An 18,357-nucleotide genomic window follows, 5' to 3' on the forward strand; every position below is an offset into this window, starting at 1 on the left:
TACAGTACACCATTAGATTTCAAAACATTGTATCGTAAACAAAAAGCTTTAAACTTACAACTTAAGAAGCTGCCTTTTGCCCCTAGCATGTGGTATGTGCTCTTCTCATCCATCTAAGAATATCTCATCTGTAAAAATCTAATCTTTTAAAACATGAGTGGATGGGCTTAAAATATTTAACTGATGGATTTCTGCCTTTTTTATCTATGTTTCACAACTGCAATTAAAAGCACATTTTAAAAAGAATAAGTTCATACCCCTTCTGTAACAAAGGTGCTTGCTGTAGTATTTGCATTAAGTTCACTGAGACTGCAGCCCACGTAACGAATCAAAAGGCTGTTCTATGAGCTGTGCTCTTCCTGTCTCGAGAGGGAGTGCCATCGCTTTGGTCTCCATCTCCTACAACATTGATTTTCACAAAACCTGTAGGTGCCCTGTATCTTTGAGAGCATTAACGTTCTGTCAGACACAGCTGACGCTGTCTAACGGATATAAGGATGAACAGAGATGATGAGGAGCACACAAACTTTTCTTAGGAAATCCTCAGAACATTCTGATACGCAGCGTTTACCAACTCACAGTCCCCAAGCTCAGAAGCATTAATGAATAAAAAGTATCTGGACAGGCCTATTATTTAGCTTTCACCATACAAACCCCAGTTTCTACTACTAAGTGTTGAAATCAGGCAGAAATCACTGCAGCTATTGCCTTCAACATGTCCAGCACACACAGAGCAATGGTTTCAGTTTCTTTTTCCTCTCAGCCTTTTCATACTCTTACAGGCAGGCAATACAAACCAAGATGCAGTAAAACGCCAATACTTACCAGCTGAGCAAAACAAAATTTTATACCACCACAGTCAGTCAGGCCATCTCACGAGGAAAAAGCACAGTGCTTTTCATGCAATTCCCCACTGATGGTAAGCAATGATCACTGTCCTCTAGGCTTCCTTGTAGGTTACTCAGTTTCCACCACCGGCTTACTGCGTACAGCTTGTGTGGAAATACTACATCTAAACCAACAGGCAAGGAACAAGTCTGTGCTAGCATTCCATTCTGCACAGTTCCAGTTTCAACAGACAATTGGTTTTTATCTTTAAAAGCAATAACGCTGATTTATTCGATGCTTAAGTAGGAAGAATTAATAATAACCTGAGTTATTAGAACAGAACACCATATTGTGCTGGTGACCCTAATATGCCTGTTTCCAGACCTGTTGTAATTTTGAACTAACAAAAATATACAGTGAAGGAAGCTCTGGACTACCACAGTCCGCTGTCTTGAAATTTCCTTTATGTTGTGCCAACTTCAATTTGGATTTGGACTGGAGTTGTAACTGATCTGGTATGCACCCACTGGCAGATAGACAAATATATTGCTGAAAGTACAATAACCCAGATACATTTTCATCTCACAACAGAAGAGTCTAGTCTGTAGTCCAGCGCTGGACTACAACGTCTTTATTCTTTTGTTTCTGATAGCACAGATGACAGAAACACATTCTATCTGGGCTTTTAGCTGCAACATCTTTTATTTAGTTGTTGCTGGTTTTTCCTGTCTCCCTTTTCCCTCCATCTTAAGTGATAGTGGCAGTGTGAAATCTGCTCAACAAGTGAAGTAAATTAGTTTTAGAAGCTGAATCAGTCCCAGTTCTTACATTTGGTTTTATTGCTTCAAAAATGCATTGCACGTTACTTATTTCATTTAAAAACTATTGCTTGCTTTTGGGTCAAACAATCAACAGACAGAATGGGAAATCCAGTGGCCTTAGAGGAGACTGCAATGAAACTGACTGTGACAACAGTGTCTCAAATATACAAAACAAAAAATGAAGAGGAAGAGAAGAAAACAGAATTACATCGTTTTTTGGGTGCTTCTTTTTTTAGTCACCTCAAATAGTGCTTGTCAAAATACTTCAGCTGCTGTGTGACTCCAACAGTGGAGATGCAGCTTTAAATAGGTACATGCATTGAACAATGCATTAAGCGTTGAGGGGAAAAAAAAGAGAAGAAATTACTGTTTACTGAAGAATTTACTGTCTTTTGTAGGGAACCTGCTTTGGCTGGGAGGTTGGACTCGATGATCTCTAGAGGTCCCTTCCAACCCCTACAAGTCTGTGATTCTGTTTAAAAGTTTACATTCCGTTTAACTCCTAATTAATAGTATCTTTGTTATTTTAGAAGCCTCCTGGGTATTTAGAGGGCTAAACTGCAATAAATCCCAGGTACATAAGTGAAACCTATTAAGGCTGTCCTAGTAAATAAAAACTAATTGCATCAAACACTAGCCATAGTGGGTGGGTAAGCTCCACCTTAGGAGGTAGGAGGCCTTGCTGCCTCCTATTGCTGGCATCAGTCATCTCACTGGCTTCCCAGAACACCTCCTGACACAGTCATTTTGCCAAAGTAAAACACCCAGTATAAAATTTTTCCCTCATGCTCTTCATCCAGGAAGAGGTGCATCCATCAGCCAAGCGATGCTGTCCCCAAAGGCACTTACAAGTCAGGAGACCGGAGCTGTGTGACAGATGGCAGCAGAGGGGCAGCCTGACAAAATGGCAGCTGACATGGAAGTGCATATAAAGGAAACACACGGAACTGAATCTTTTTGCACCTGTTGACATTCCCTGATGCTTGCTGAATGCCTATGGAGACTGAAGAGTGGATGTGAGCACAGTGAGGTGATGGGTAGTGCATTTCAGCAGTGGAGTCAGCAACAGTGGGTCAACTGAGTTGGGGTCGATGGTTACAAATGTGGCATGCAGGTTCTTGATCATTGTTGGTGAAAATGCAGAGCTCATAGTGGTGACTAATTTGAAAATCGATGCTTTGTAACTAAGAATTTGCTCAAACAGCATCATTGTGCTCTTTGTATCTGTTGTAGACTCCACGGAAATAAAAAGGTGGCTATTTCAGAACAACCTATGTAAATCACTCATCAGCTCTATCTATACACTGTCTGCAGACTACATGAGTTCCTTTTTTTTCCCCTACATGACGAGCTAGACTGAATATTTACAACTGTTTCCTTCAACTGAAACTTTCTCTGCTATGCATACCCTTGTCTTTTCATCTTACTCCTCAAATATCACAATAACCATTTCATTCCCTTGGTGACAGGCCTCCTTCATCTCCAAAGAGGATAAGCTTCACTAAGGACGAGAGCAGGAGAAAGTAGCCATGACCAGACAATGTTTAGAACATACACATTTTGCTTTTACTTGCAGATTCTTTATTGCCAACAGATAGAGAATTCAGACTGCTAGATACAGAGACTATTTGGAAGCAACCCTTCAAAGTGCAAGTGCAAGCAGGCATTTCTCCTGAGCCATTAACAGAGTTTTGTAAAATAATAATCAAAAAATCATATTTACTGAAAAATTAAGTGTATCTTCTCAGCAGTCCAACAGCAGGATGTGATGTGTTACTTCAAGAAAAAAGAAAAATAGCTATTCTTTGATCTGGAAGAGTTGAAGACACCAGGATGTCATTTTCCTTCTCCCAAAACATACACGTAAATGTACCAGAATCATCACGAATAGCGACCGTTCTTATTAGAATGTTTTTGATGACAAATTCACTCTGCTTCCCTCACACATAAAGCAGACAACTGAGGATCAATTCACATTGTGACGCCCTAAGACAACCTTCAGGGCTCAGTAACAAGTCTGTCATCTGCTTCATTCCAGTTCGGTGAGGGATGTCAATGGTGTTTTTATTCGGCTTGTTTTGGTTTCCTTTCATTTGTTTGTTTGGTTTTTTTTTTTAAATCATTCATCCCGGTGACAATTTGTAGCAATTCATTACCACTTCAGAACCAATTTCCTCCTTTGGAAAAGCCACCTCCCAGCTAAGAGCTGACAACTGGCACTTTGTAAACACACACTTTCCATGAGGAAGGCACACCACCAGCCTCCATTAGATCTACTACTGATAGGAACGCTGTGAAAGATGAATCCTGGGGGAAATGTAGCACGCATGCCTCCTTCCCCAGTACAACGGCCTCATATCATTGCTGCTGGTTGCTTCTCTTGCTCTCCTCCCACCTGTCGCTCCCCCAAAAGGAACATAGAACCTAATAAGTAAAGGGTGAGCTGCAGGACCAAAACAACTCAATATATTTCTTACCAGTGTGGTGTGGCATATACCCACATCTCACTAAACATTACTCTTCACAGGAAGCAGACAAGCCTAGAATAGGTTCTGAAACTAACGAGTTCAAAAACTGTGAAACCAATCATGACTGAAACCTCTTTTAAACAGCAGTTGCAAAAAAGTAATACAAATCTGTCAGTTGAATGAGGTGCTCCTCCTGTAAGAGCCAAATACATCTTTCTTTTTAAGCTTATTTTTACCTATGAATGTCTCTCAAAACAGAATCTTGCTAGTGTACTACCAACCATCTTTACCCATATTTTCCCCAAATGTGAACATGAAACCATGAAGACACAAAGTTGGATCCTGATATAACTACATAAACGCACACATTTCATTCATTGGCTTGGGTTGAAGAAATAAATGAAGTACTAAAATGGCCTCCTTCCATCACACATCACACGCTCTTTGACAGGCCCTACTGTTCTTCTTACTGCATCAGATAGGTTCGTAGCTAAGAATCCTAAGAAAATACTTTCTGAAATAATTAAAGATGAACAATTTTAAATCCAGTAATATCTGTACTGTTGTACAACTCATCCCTGTTTTGTTTGGTCAACAATGCAAGCTTGCTATATTGCAGTCTGCTGTAAAAGACTGGCTTTACTAGCAAAAAGGGTGATAAGCTTTAGATGCACGCGCATGATTTCATTTTACAGGTTCTGTGGCTTTAAATTAATTGCTGACATTTAAGCAGCCAAGAATACGCCTCATACATGTCCATATTCTTAACAAAGAAAGAGAGAAGTGAGAAGGAAGCTACAATTTCACAGGTTCTAAAGCCCTCTGTGGTCTGAAACAGTTCATCACAGTTTGTTCTTCACATCAAATTTACTTAAATGTTATCTGTCCTTAAAGCAGCACTCTGATATTTCTAAGCTGCTTGGATGGAAAGTCACCTCCAAGCCTATTCTTGTCTGTTCTATGCAAATTAGACTTCTTATGTGGTGGAGATCATTATTTGACCATACTCATATTTAGATATTCATAAATGTAAGTAATCTGTAAATCTGTTTCGTTTTGAGAAGCATTTGGAGTAGTTTGTTTTGCATTAGACTATATCTGGCATTCTCGTTTCTTTAGTGCTTTTGCTTGCTTAATAAAGAACAAGGTTCCCAGTTGCTACTATTTCAATTACAAAATAAGTTTTCATGGCTTTTAAGGTAGCAAATATGTGTAACAACTACTAAAGCAAACCCCTCCTGCAACAGTAGGACATCCTCCTGCTGAATGAAATGCTACATGAAATGAAACTGAACACACACTGGAAGCAGACATTGTTACCCAGTTATAGTAAAGGCCCTCAAACACAGAACGCCAAACTTTGTTCTTTCAAGAAACGCATGAAAACAGAAAACCAGCACCCACGTACAGAGTGGCAATGATCACTCAGTACGATATATTTCTTAAAAATGCTTTTTAAATGCTATTTGATCTAATTTAGGTGAAAAAGAGGAACATGGTCCCATGTTGTCAGAGTTTTATGATGCAGCGCTACACTGAAACACCTGAGAGTAATGACTTATTCACAGTATCACAGTCTCGTGCAGGTTGGTAGGGACCTTAAGAGAACATCGAGTCCAACCCCCAGGATTCGAGCCTCTGTGTAGCAGAGCGGCACTTCTACCACTTGCGCCACAGGGGGGATTCGAACCTGGGCACTAAGCAGCCACTGATGCCTCTGTTTACAATTGGAGCCATCCATACTCAAAGCCTCCAAACACCACACTACTTACAGATATCTATGCTTGAAAATGTCTGCCCTCTGAAAGCACCAACACGTGCTAGAGACACAAATGTTAACACTACAACCAGCATGAGCCACAGCCAGGATACAAATCATCCCGAGTGTGAGTCACAGAACAGAAATAAAAAGGTGCAGGCAGCCTGGCCAACAGCAACCCCCAACCACCTCTGGCTTTAGATCCCAGTTGCTACGTGGCAGAGCAGTGCTATGGCCCTAAAAAATTAGTCGAGAAAGGGATACCAACATGTGCTTCCTCAAGTTGCTGGTGTTCAAGCTGAAGCAGAAAATGTATCTCTAAACACAGACAAGATGTCAGCCACAACTATGCAGAAAGTGGTGAGCCATTAAATGTCCTTAGGAAAAAAAAAAAATAACACGGCCTGAATTACCTTTTGCATTGCATCTCCTAGGATGGACTTAAGAATGAAGGAAACAGCTGTTATCTCAGTGGTAATGTCTTGGTTTGTTTGTGACATAATTATATGCTCGTATTTCTGGAGGGCAGCAAATTTGGTTTGGAAAGCAGAAATAATAACAAGTTGCACCACATCAGCTGCCAGTGACAAAGCAAGTCGCTGGAGTGATGAAGTGGCATTACTGCACCACTTGGGAAAACCAATAACAGCATACACAGCAGACAGCCTTAAGAAACCAAGAAAGCAAGCTTCAGGGAAGGAAATCACATGTATACAAACACTAATAATAAATAATAATAAACAGAAGGTCTGTTTATTACATTATGCAGAACCTGAAGAAATCATTATTCATCTGGCTGACTGCTCGGTCTGTATTTTAGTGTAGACCACAAGAAATACTTTCCAAACAGTCAAAAAATAGAGGCATGCAGGTGGATGACTGAGTATCTGATTTCTTCAGAAATCTCAAATATAAGTGCTGGAAACCAGAATCAGCGAATGAAGACCACAAAGCAGACCAGACACATTCCAAAATAAATGAGAAAAGAAAATGCTTTAGATAGATATATTACATAGAAATCAGAAAAAGAGCCTCACTGTCAGCTCCCTGAGCCAAAGGATATCATGCAGAAAATAGGAAACCTAATTAGCAAGAATATTCTGCTTGTGAGGCTTTCCCTTTGGAACAAAACTAGCAAGAAGAAAGGACTCAAAATCGACTTTGTCCTTTTATAGGCAATTCTTGAAGAAACTCTAGTGATTACCCTAATTTTCAGTATCTCTAAAAATGTCATATTTTAATTACAGAGCGAGATTAACCTTTATTCTCATGCACATGCTCAAAAAGGTAAACGCGTGGTTTATTACGAGTACATTTCAATCAGAGAGATTAACACGTTACTATTTATTTCTATTGGCTGTGCGCCCAAATACCCCAGATCTGCAAAACTGATAGTAAAGAGGAAAATATTTCTGGCTTCAAAGAGAGGAGATCTATGGTTGCCTGGAATGTGTAAACAGCCAGAGCCTGTTTTACTTCCCACCCCCACTCTCACCTCCTCTACATAACCCCTCCTAATATCAACATGGAGCGCTGCTGTCAAGCATGGGAGAGCAGAAATGTGGCAATAATAAAAAAGAACCAAAACACGAGACCAACAACAAGATTCTTGACGTTTTAAGATGCAAGAATTTGGATTTATTGAAAAGTGATGGTATCACATAAATGGCTGGAAACAAAACCAGAGCTGCACAAGACCAGGAATCTAAAAAAGCCCCAAGAAGATGAGCAATCAGCTGAGCAGGCCTGCTGGATCAATGATCTGGTAACCACAAACTAAGAGAAACCAAGCGCTGCTCTCCAGGCTATCCCTTGTTCAATTAAAGATCAGCCAGACCGGGGTTCTGTCAGAGAACACAGATCGCAGCCCTACAAAACAGGAGGGTTATTTTCATAGAAATCTACGCAATGTAACGAAACTGATGCCAAAATTTAATGCTGGTATAAATTACCTTCTGCAAAAACAGAGATCGTTACTTGTATAATGATATATACACCCACCAAGTTGTAAGCCATAAAAATAAGATATCATCACGTCCTTAAGAAGTTTACGGTATAATTAGATCGGTGGTTTTTAAATCTCTTTAATTTGTGGACCTATAAGGTTACCTTGAATAGTAAATATGCACAGAATGACATAGACTTCCTTTTTTCCCCCACGTCTCTTCAAACAGAGGCGGTGAGTCCCTCAGCAGCTCGTGAGCTGTGGTTTGAAACTACAGAATTAGAGAAGCGAGAGCTGTGACTGCTGTTACTCACCCAGCAGCTTCGGCCTTCAAAAACAAACCAAACCATGTACAAAACAAGAAAATGGCAACTGTATCATCCGAGAAAATGGCTGTGTACCATGGGAAGCTCAGAAGACCTGACAGAATCAGAAGGGAAGACTTAGAAAATACGTTGTTATGTTTTTCGGCATCAAGACTCCACGCCACGCTGTGAGAGAGAGAATGATGCAGCCTAACACTAAAAGGCAGTTTCACGATGCTGTTAACAATTAATAGGTCAAACAGCCTTCATACTTCTCCTTCCTTTTAATTGTGCTGTTTTTATGAATGCATTTGGCCAACATTCAAAAGAAAACATCCATAGACTAATGAGGGTAAAACACTGGCTCAAAGGAGACAGAAGGAAACGGTCTGTCAGTATAATATTTGCAAACTGCTGAAATCAATAATAAATTCAACCAAACCAAACGCAGCGCACACAAACAGAAATCAAATGGCTGAGGCAATTGGCAAATACATAAACAATGTTTCAGGCCACGGGGCACACTTTCTCACATACGTTAGTGCATTAAATAGGCTGGCAAGACATTGGCTCTGATTGAGACGCCAGAGAAGTAACTGTATGTATTTCCAAAGACCAAAGGCAACGCCAACAGCTCAATCATACATGCATGTAAAGCAACTATAGAATGGGAACTAATTATAAAATGCCAGCATCATCAAATGAAAGATCACTATCACTAACATATAACATCACTAGGAGAGTGGTTAGGCCCTGGAACAGGCTGCCCAGGGAGGTTGTGGATGCCCTGTCCCTTGGAGGTGTTCAAGGCCAGGTTGGACAGGGCCCTGGGCAACCTGATCTAGTAAAGGCGTATGTTTGGTGGCCCTGCCAGGCAGGGGGGTTGGAACTACATGATCCTTGAGGTCCCTTCCAACCCGGGTCATTCTGTGATTCTGTGATTTGAAGTGGAAAACTTGTTTTTACAATGAGACCAAACTTAATGCTCTTTCAGCCTTATTTTTCTTACCGTTGACAGGCACAGAACTGCTACCCCAGAGAAAATCAGAAAGCCAAAAGAGAAACACATACACCATGCCACCAACACACAGGCACACACATCCTAGATAGGTTTTTTGCTTTCATTTAGGAGCAGCAAAACCTTGATGTTTATGTCTATGATGAGCATCAAAGAAGAAGCACTGTGCTGTGTGCTTTCAGGCCTCTGCCTTCAAACTGAGCTTGGTGAGTGCCCAGCAAAGCAGAGGCAGGACTCAAGAAGGCTTTGCTTCATTGGCTAGGAGGCTCCACGCAAAAGAAGGAGAGCTGCACTGCTGAGACTCCAAAGGGAACAGAGGAAGAACAGCTTCAGACTCTAAGCAGATGTAAAAGGGTGTGAGGTCTGCCCTTGCTGTATGGAAAGTCTGCACGTGGTCTAGCCAGAGGACACAATGCTGGTAACCCTTCTGCAAAAGACAAGCATCAGGTGCTGGGCTCAGCACGTTAAGCTTTTTTTAATGCAGGCCACAGCAGGCAGAAGAGTCTTGAGATTACACAGCACACAGATAGACAGTGACAAGAGCACCCTGCCTCTGCTTGCCAGGTGCTGTATGAGTGGCTGTGGCTACAGGGATTCTTACTCCTTCCAATGTTGGCTGGCCTGAAAAGCTGCAGGCACATCCCTGAAGGTAGTCACAGGCTCTAATCCCCAACCTAAGTCAGTCCCCTTTCAAAACATGTATTTGCGATCTCTAATCTCTAAGTTATACATTTCATACAGCAACATGTTAGTCCTATAAAAATATAAACAAAACCAACACAGCCTCTGCACATTTTAAAGAAACTGGGCTCTAAATCTGGACATGATGTTTGTCAGCCAACCAAACTTCAAAGAACACTGTGAGAATTCAGATAAGAACGGCATTCAAAATAGATAGTGGAACTTCTACCACACACACACACACACAAACAAACTACAAGAATACTGACTTTCAGTCCTAAAGCTCAAGTCACGCACACCATCAGACTTCGGAAAAGGCTGGAAAATATTGACCTAACCTGCCAAGAATCTGTACTGTCATCATAGGAGGCTTGATCCTAGAAGTCTTCTGCACGAGCCAAGTAAGTTTGTGCAGTTTCAGGCCATATCTATAACTGGATCTGTTGATTGTTCACAACACAAACGTATAATCAACTTCGCCTTTGCTGGCATTACCCATGCGCTGTGGAACTTACAGGCAGAAAAAACTATGAAACACCAAAAACATCCACTAAAATAAAATCCCTTACATTTCACTAGAGACTCCAATATTCTTCAGTTTATTATTTCATTTATTTCCCTCTAGATTAGACATACATACACACCCACTATGCACGACACACCTGATGTACAAAGCCATCACTCACCAAGTACAGTCAAATTGGCCATATACAACGGCATTAAATGTGCTGACATTAGAGAACACAAAACTTCCCACTTTCTAAGTTGTTGCTTTTTTAAACCCAAAGTACATACTGCTGGTAATGGAACAGATTCACAGAATCACAGAATTGTAGGGGTTGGAAGGGACCTCTAGAGATCATCGAGTCCAACCCCCCTGCCAAAGCAGGCTCCCTACACCACATCGCACAGGTAGGCGTCCAGTCAGGTCTTGAATATCTTCAGAGAAGGAGACTCCACCACCTCCCTGGGCAGCCTTCATTCCATGAGGAATATATTGCTTACACTAAGCAAAATTTGAGTGAAAAAAATGAATACAGCAGTGATGACATACGCATACAGACACAAAACCTTAGAAGAGATACCTACCCAACCACACACAGACACACATACCCTGCTGTAATCACAGAATAATGCTGACATATGAGAAGATGCCCACATGCTGTATATACTACCATCACAACACAGATGAAATGCACAGAAGTAAGTGTTTTCAAGGCATTACCATCTCAGACAAGAAAAAATTCTATTCAAAAAATAATAATTCCTGAAAGATTTCTGTTGACTGCTTGACACTCAGCAAGTGAAAACCAGTGAATCCTGGCTCTTATGATAACCTCCTGCCACTCTTCCTCCTCCTCCCTGTAAACTGTCCATCACGGCCTAAACTACATTCTATTTTTTACCTAACCTCTATACAGCACCACCAGACCACGTAGTACAGACACAATGGTGGTCTCTCAGAAGAACTGAGAAAGTAACTGCTGCATGGATGCTGTTGTGAATGTGAGTTGTACACAGATCACAGAATGACCCGGGTTGGAAGGGACCTCAAGGATCATGTAGTTCCAACCCCCCTGCCTGGCAGGGCCACCAAACATACACATTTACTAGATCAGGTTGCCCAGGGCCCCGTCCAACCTGGTCTTGAACACCTCCAAGGACGCGGCATCCACAATCTCCCTGGGCAGCCTGTTCCAGGGCCTAACCACTCTCCTAGTGAAGAACTTCCCCCTAACATCCAACCTAAATCTTCCCTCTTTTAACTTAAAACTATTTCCCCGTGTCCTGCTATTGTCAGCCCAGAACTGTCAGTCAGGAATGAAGCTGGATGAATTTTTATGACACACTGTCATGCACCGCTTTCAAATGAATCGGCTCATTTAATTTAACTGGTTATTTAAGATGCTTATTGATAGAAGCAGAAGCGGCAGAGCCTCCAGTTTGGTCTAACTCCTCCATGCATGTAATGGGTACAAGAAGAGTTAAGTTTCTTTTGTGAGCGTAAAAAGCCCCAGATAGATATCCCTGGAAACTAATCCCCACAACACCAACAGCACTGTCTGTGCTCGGATCCTCTGCCCTACCCTGTCAGCAAAGCTCAACCCCATCTGGAAAGAGTGCTAGGAAAAAGGGTGATTTTGCCTCAATCTCTTTCGAGATGAGGGTTTGTATTTTACTTCTAAGCCAAACAGCTTAGAAGTTTAGAAGAACTCAGTGGGACATACAGGCACAGCATCCATTCCTGACTTTATAACCAGGTAAAGGTGCTGCACATCAGCATCTCCCCCAGCCCAACAACCAGCCCAGCTCAGCCCTACATTCCTTTCAGTTCATTTTAGAAAGGTCTCAGGTACTTATGGACCACGCACTATGAAGGTCAGCTCTTTTGGAAGAACTTCTTCCCTGTGATCGTGCTGTAGGCTACTGAGCTGTATCCAAACCAGCACAGACAGATCCACGGACACTTTAAACATACAATGTCTAATGACAGCCATACACATCTTAATCGTAACAAGGCAACAGCATCCTCCCACCAGTGCCGCTCTAGCACAAGATTCTCCTGCTCAGAAATACAAGTTGTAAGGAGTTGGCTTTACTCTTGAACTGTGGAGGCTGTTTTGCAGTTCCTGCTCGGTGGGACAGGATTCACCATGAGCACACAGTGCTACACAGCACAGTGCCCCAAAAGCCAGAGATGTACGTATGGCCAGTGGGCAGTTTGCTGCCTTCAAACAGGAGCACAACAAACGTATTCTCCTGCAGAATAACAGCGGGAATCTATCCAGCAGAAGAAAATCCTCTTTGTTTTCATAGAATCATAGAATTACCCAGGTTGGAAAAGACCTTGAAGATCATCAATTCCAACCGCAGCCTAACCATAGTACACTAACTCTAACAACCCTCTGCTAAATCATATCCCTGAGTTTTATCGAAGACAATGTCAAAGAGTATTTTCCAAGTCTTTTTAATGCCCGAGGGGAAAAAAAGGTGCTTCTCTGCCATATTAGGAATTTACTGCAGGTATAAAAAGGTTGCGTTTCCATAGGGAAAAAATAATATTTGATATTACATTATTTTTCCACCTAACAAAAAACAAGGTTTCGCGTGACAAAACACATACTAAACTCGCTATGTAACAGCAGAAGGTTAAAAGGTAACTGAGAATGAGGGGATCGGATGAAATTTAGGTCAGCAAACACAACCATGTTTTGAATGGCAGAAGAGATGCATAGAGGAGCTGCTACATGTTAGTGGAGAACAGTTCTTTTAAAAGCCTTGTTTCACCTTCCAGAGGCAGTCAACAAAAGTTGGCTCCGAATCAGACAAGCGTATCGTGATAAGTAAGTATATGTAATCACTCTGCGCTATTAAGCTCCTTGCCTGCTCATAGGCACCCACCAGGCTTATCACCTCAGCATCGAGAGGCAGGGCTTTGTCCAGGTACTTCGTGCACTGTGTGACTTCTTGGAGCAAATGAGTAAAGTGCAGTGACTGAGCCAAACTGCATTTATGCACCATGCTTGGCTAAACTATTGAAATAATCACTCCTTCATTAACACTGACATGACTTTATACTGCATGAATTCTACCAGCAAAAGATTCCACTGTGACATCATATAAATTAATGAATTTCTACACACTCTCCGACGTATAGAGGACAAGCAGACGTGTATTGATTGCCTATACTACAAAAAGAAGGTCAAGAAATGGGGTTAAACACTGTGATGCCCCTATTACTGCACGAAGTCAACACAGTGATAAAAACAGGAGTCAAGCCACCAGATGTGCCTATAACCCCAAGCCTCTTCTACTGCAGGCACACTAAGAACCACATACCATGAGAGGGTTGGTGGATGGGACCTGAACCAGGGATTCTGGAGGCCTTACAGAGACTACACATACAGCCACACACTCTCCTCTCCTAAAGCAACAAAGAAAGAAATCCATCACTCCTCACTACGGTGCAATAATTTTAAGGCAACAAACATCACTTCAATGAAACACAAACACGCCCAAGAAAAGTAATGCAAGATGACTGTGCTCCTTAACATTCAAAAACAGTCGTATACCCACAGTTCAGCTTGCTTTCAGTCAAGCTCGCAGAAGCAATTTCATTATATTTCTATGTAATTACCAAATATTAGTAGCTATAATTTATGGTTCTGCCTAGGATGTCTACACAAGACAAAAACTAGTAAAGAAAAGGATGATTTCTCCTTATGAAACTGCATATTCTTATCTGACACCACTTAGTTTTTCAGCCGCTCCATAGGCTTCTGGTGCTTTTAAAACAACTCACCATCAGCCATTCTCGAATGAAATTCCATGATATTCATGAGCAGACTGCCACAAAAAAATAAACAAATAAATGAAGGGATAAAATATTCTCGCATCTACTAAAGAAAACTAACCTAAAATCCGTTTTTCACCTTTAGACATTTGTGATGCTATCATTAAAATGATAGATTTTGTATTTACGGGAAGGCTGCTATTCCTACACAGAGTTGTAGTCCCAATGTTTTTGTTTAATATTCAACCAACTCGTCCAAGTAGGCTATTAGGGAGGAACCTATAAATGGCACCCAGGGGGTCTGGGCTCTTGTTGTAAAGAGGTCAGCTATTTCCTCCTAACTAAAAATAGGCAAAAGCAAGGAGGGAAAGAGGGAACAGGGTTTAATTTAGCAGCTGAAAAAGAAGTTTACAAAATTACTTCCATCTTGCCTCATAATGAAGATTATGAAAAAGAATCTGCCCTCAAGAGCTACAAAACCTTATTTGTTTTACAGGCAGGCTGGTGTGTGTAACTTACAATAATACTGTGAATTAAAAGGCCCGCAGAGGGATGCCGGCACCCAGGCTGCACAGAGCAACGCAATCCATCAGTGGTGGCACCTCTGGCTGCTAACAACTCTGCTCTCTCCACCAGGTGAGGCCACACTGCTGTCCAGTACACACAGCACTCCCATCGGCAGCTGTTCCCCTGAGTCAGTCTTCTCTACCATTCACCTTCCTGGTTTTCACAGAATCACAGAATTGTAGGGGTTGGAAGGGACCTCTAGAGATCATCGAGTCCAACCCCCCTGCCAAAGCAGGCTCCCTACACCACGTCACACAGGTAGGTGTCCAGGTGGGTTTTCAATATCCCACAGAAGGAGACTCCACCACCTCCCTGGGCAGCCTGTTCCAGTGCTCCGTCACCCTCACTGTAAAGAAGTTCTTGCTCACATTTGTGCGGAACTTTCTATGCTGTACTTTCATCCCATTACCCCTAGTCCTGTTCCCACGCACTACTGAAAAGAGTTTTCTGTCTCTCACTCCTATTACAACCTTTCCAGGATGAGAACTGTCACCCAGGATATTCCCCAAACGGCCCTGATTTGTACAGTGCTTCCCTTGGCACTACTCAAATATAAGCATCGTCAGTTCAAAACAAACTACAGCGTCAATTCCAGTACTGAACTTTAAAAGCTGTCAAGAGAAAACAGAAAGTGTGACAAAGCATGCCAACAAAGCACCGGGACAGGTTCTCCAGCCAGTCTCTGAGCTGAACCCACTTCTGAGCACCACCAAACCTTAACTGTATCTCAGGCTGACTTGTAATTCTTCCAAGCAACAACTTTGAAACAATATGTCGCTGGCACTTGAGCATGTTCCCAGCCATGCCCTCTAGGCTCAGGGATGGAAGCCTTCAGTAACTGCTGCCACTAGTGCCACTTCTTCAGCATAGGAAGCTCCACACGAATGTGCACAAGAACACAAGAACCCTTTACAGTGAGGGTGACGGAGCACTGGAACAGGCTGCCCAGGGAGGTGGTGGAGTCTCCTTCTCTGGGATCTTCAAGACCCGCCTGGACGCCTACCTGTGCAACCTGGTGTAGGGAACCTGCTTTGGCAGGGGGGTTGGACTCGATGATCTCTAGAGGTCCCTTCCAACACCTACAGTTCTGTGATTCTGTGAGTCCCAGCTGAGGAAGTTCTTCCACAAAGCAGACAACAGGTCCACTTCTGGTCCTGCCGCCATGGGGATGGGAAAAGCCCATCTGTGAATAAAGGTGAGGACCCACAACTGGGACACATGGCAGAGCAGAAGCGCCAGCACATACCCCTTCTCCATCCATAATTTAAGTGACTTTCACTCTTCTGCTACTCCTCTTGCTGAGCACAGAGGATACTTGCCACCCATTGAAAATATGAACAAGGAGCTTAATTCACTGAATGTAACAGTGAACATAACTCATTGTTTGCAGTATGACAGACAACAGGCACTGGAGTTACCAAGACGAGGCAGAGGATGCATTCAGATGACAACTTATTTGCAGAGGGCTTTTTTTTTCCCCTGTCCTATGAGACTCAAACAGTTGCGTAGCTGCCAGTGCTCACAAGCGTGCAAAATTCTTACACCCATCTGGTTCTAAAACATATCTAAGGAGTGAAAAAACAACCCTGGTTGCTCTTTAGACCACCAGAGGCGTTAAACTGAGATAAACAATTCCACTCAAACCTCTACTGGTTTTACCATTATTGCATGTAGCCCAATAAAGGTTCAATGCATTGTTCACACAGCAGTATCGCTCCCCTGCAGTGCTCCCACCCCATAGAACGGCCCCATTCTCCAGCAATCACAGAAATCAGAGCATTACTCCAAAGCCTGCACAGTGCATCTGTACCTAGCAGTGCACTGACTTCAAGAGAGGAAGAGGCCTCGTGTAGTGTGAGCACATGGCAAGAGGGATGTGTGATGGTGCACCTCGTGCATGCCTCGCCTACAGCACTGCTGCTCAGGACAGGAGATGCAGGGCTGTATTTGTCACCACTGGAGCCCTCGTGTTTATTATTGGCAAGCTACACAGCAACATTCAGCTTGGTAAAGTCCCCTAAGAGAACACAGCCCAGTCGCCGACCCATCAAACTGGTGCCCAATAAACCGTGTCCCCAAACGCCTCATCTGTACATTTCCTGACCCTACAATCCGATTTCCATCTGGTACAACCTATTTATTTTCGCACCATCACCCTCAAACACGGCTCTCACAACTCAGATCCACACTCGGGGCCACTCCTTTCCGAGGGGCGCTTCAGCTCCGGCCGTTCCCCTTCCCGTGTAACACAGCGAGGCCGGCTCCGCTCCCCTCCCCCCGCACGCCGTGGGTAGAGCACCGCTCGTGTCCCGTGGGGAGCAGCGGGACACGCGTTGGGGCGACGCTCACTCCCGAGCACCGGCTCCCAGAAGCCGACCTTCCGACCTAACTTTTAGGGTGTAGCTTTGTTGCTTCCCCCCCTTATTCCTATACCGCGTGTCCATCTGGGAACGCACCGACACGGCGTTAAACGGGTCAGGGGGTCAGCAGCCTTTACAACACCCCGGTGCCGCGTTACCCCGCGGGCGGAGGGGAGGAAGGAGGGCAGGAGACGAGGGAGGTGCCCGCCGTGCCGCCGGCCTCGGGGCGAGCAACAGGTCCGGAGCGCCGCGCCCTGCCCCGAGCTCTGCCCGCCCGGGGGAGGCCGCTTGTTTACCCACGTTCGGAGCCGACTCTGCCGCGCCGCACAGCGGGATGAATGGGCTCCCCTCCCCCCCGCCCCGCACCGCGCTGCCCCGCGGCTCCCCGCGCCCTGCCCTCAACGGGAGCCCCTCGGACGGCGGCGGTGGGCACGTATATACACACACACACACATACGCGACGGCCCCGCACCCTGCTCGTGCCGCAAAAAAAATATCAAGGTATTATATAGGCACATATAGAAAAATGAAAGCGTGGACAAAATAAAGAGCGAGAAGGGCAGAAACACGCCGTGCTCCCACAACTCGGTGTGCTGTGCTGTTCGGGCGCTCGGCTCCGCACTCTGCGAGCGGCAGAACCGCAGCGGGCAGCGGCGCTCCCCGCCCGGACACACACACACACACACACACACACACACACACACTCACTCACTCACCTGCGCGCGGGCGCTGCGGGCGCGGCTCCGCTCCGGGGGCGGCGGGAGAAGCCTGGGCCGGACTTTCCCTCACTTGCCGCGCATGGTGCAACTCCTGGTGCCGGGGTCCCGGCCAGCCCCGCCAGCAGCCTGCGAACCCCCCCCCCCCCCGCCGCCGCCGCCGCCGCCGCGCACGCCTCCTCCTCCCCCTCGGCGCACACAAGGAAGTCCCGGAGAGTGGGAAGGGGAGAGCGGAAAGTTTTGGGGCTGAACGGCGGCCTCGGGCTCGCGGCGGCGGCGGGATCGGCGCTGAGGGGAGCGGGCCGCGCCCGGAGCCCGCCGCCGCCGCCACTGCCGGGCGGGAAGGGGGGGGGGGGGGGGGGGGGCGGGGGGGGGGCGAGCGGCCGCGCCCCCGGCCCCGGCAGCGTGCGGGGCTGCCCTGCCCGCCGGCCGCGACGGGGGGGACCCCCGCGGTGCTTCCCACGCCGCGCACACGCGGAGGAAACCTCCCCTCCCCCCACGGCCCCTCGGCTCCCCGCCGCCGTGACCGGGCCGAAGCCCCGGCTCCGGGAGGGCCCTAAGCCGAAGTGTTAAACGCGCTGCGGGGCCGCGTGCG

The 18,357-nt window shown here is 44.9% G+C and overlaps 1 protein-coding gene across 3 annotated transcripts in view; it reads right to left on the bottom strand.

The window, feature by feature from the left end:
• Positions 1 to 18,078, bottom strand: part of TBL1X (transducin beta like 1 X-linked) — a 182,174-nt gene extending 164,096 nt beyond the window's left edge. For all 3 annotated transcript variants that reach the window (XM_015886828.2, XM_015886836.2, XM_015886818.2), the window contains exon 1: positions 17,763 to 18,078. The gene's annotated coding sequence lies outside the window, so the exon portion shown is untranslated. The remainder of the gene's footprint in view (positions 1 to 17,762) is intronic.
• Between the last annotated feature and the right edge of the window lie 279 nt (positions 18,079 to 18,357).

Source organism: Coturnix japonica, chromosome 1 (assembly GCF_001577835.2).
Source record: "Coturnix japonica isolate 7356 chromosome 1, Coturnix japonica 2.1, whole genome shotgun sequence".
Lineage (NCBI taxonomy): Eukaryota > Metazoa > Chordata > Aves > Galliformes > Phasianidae > Coturnix > Coturnix japonica.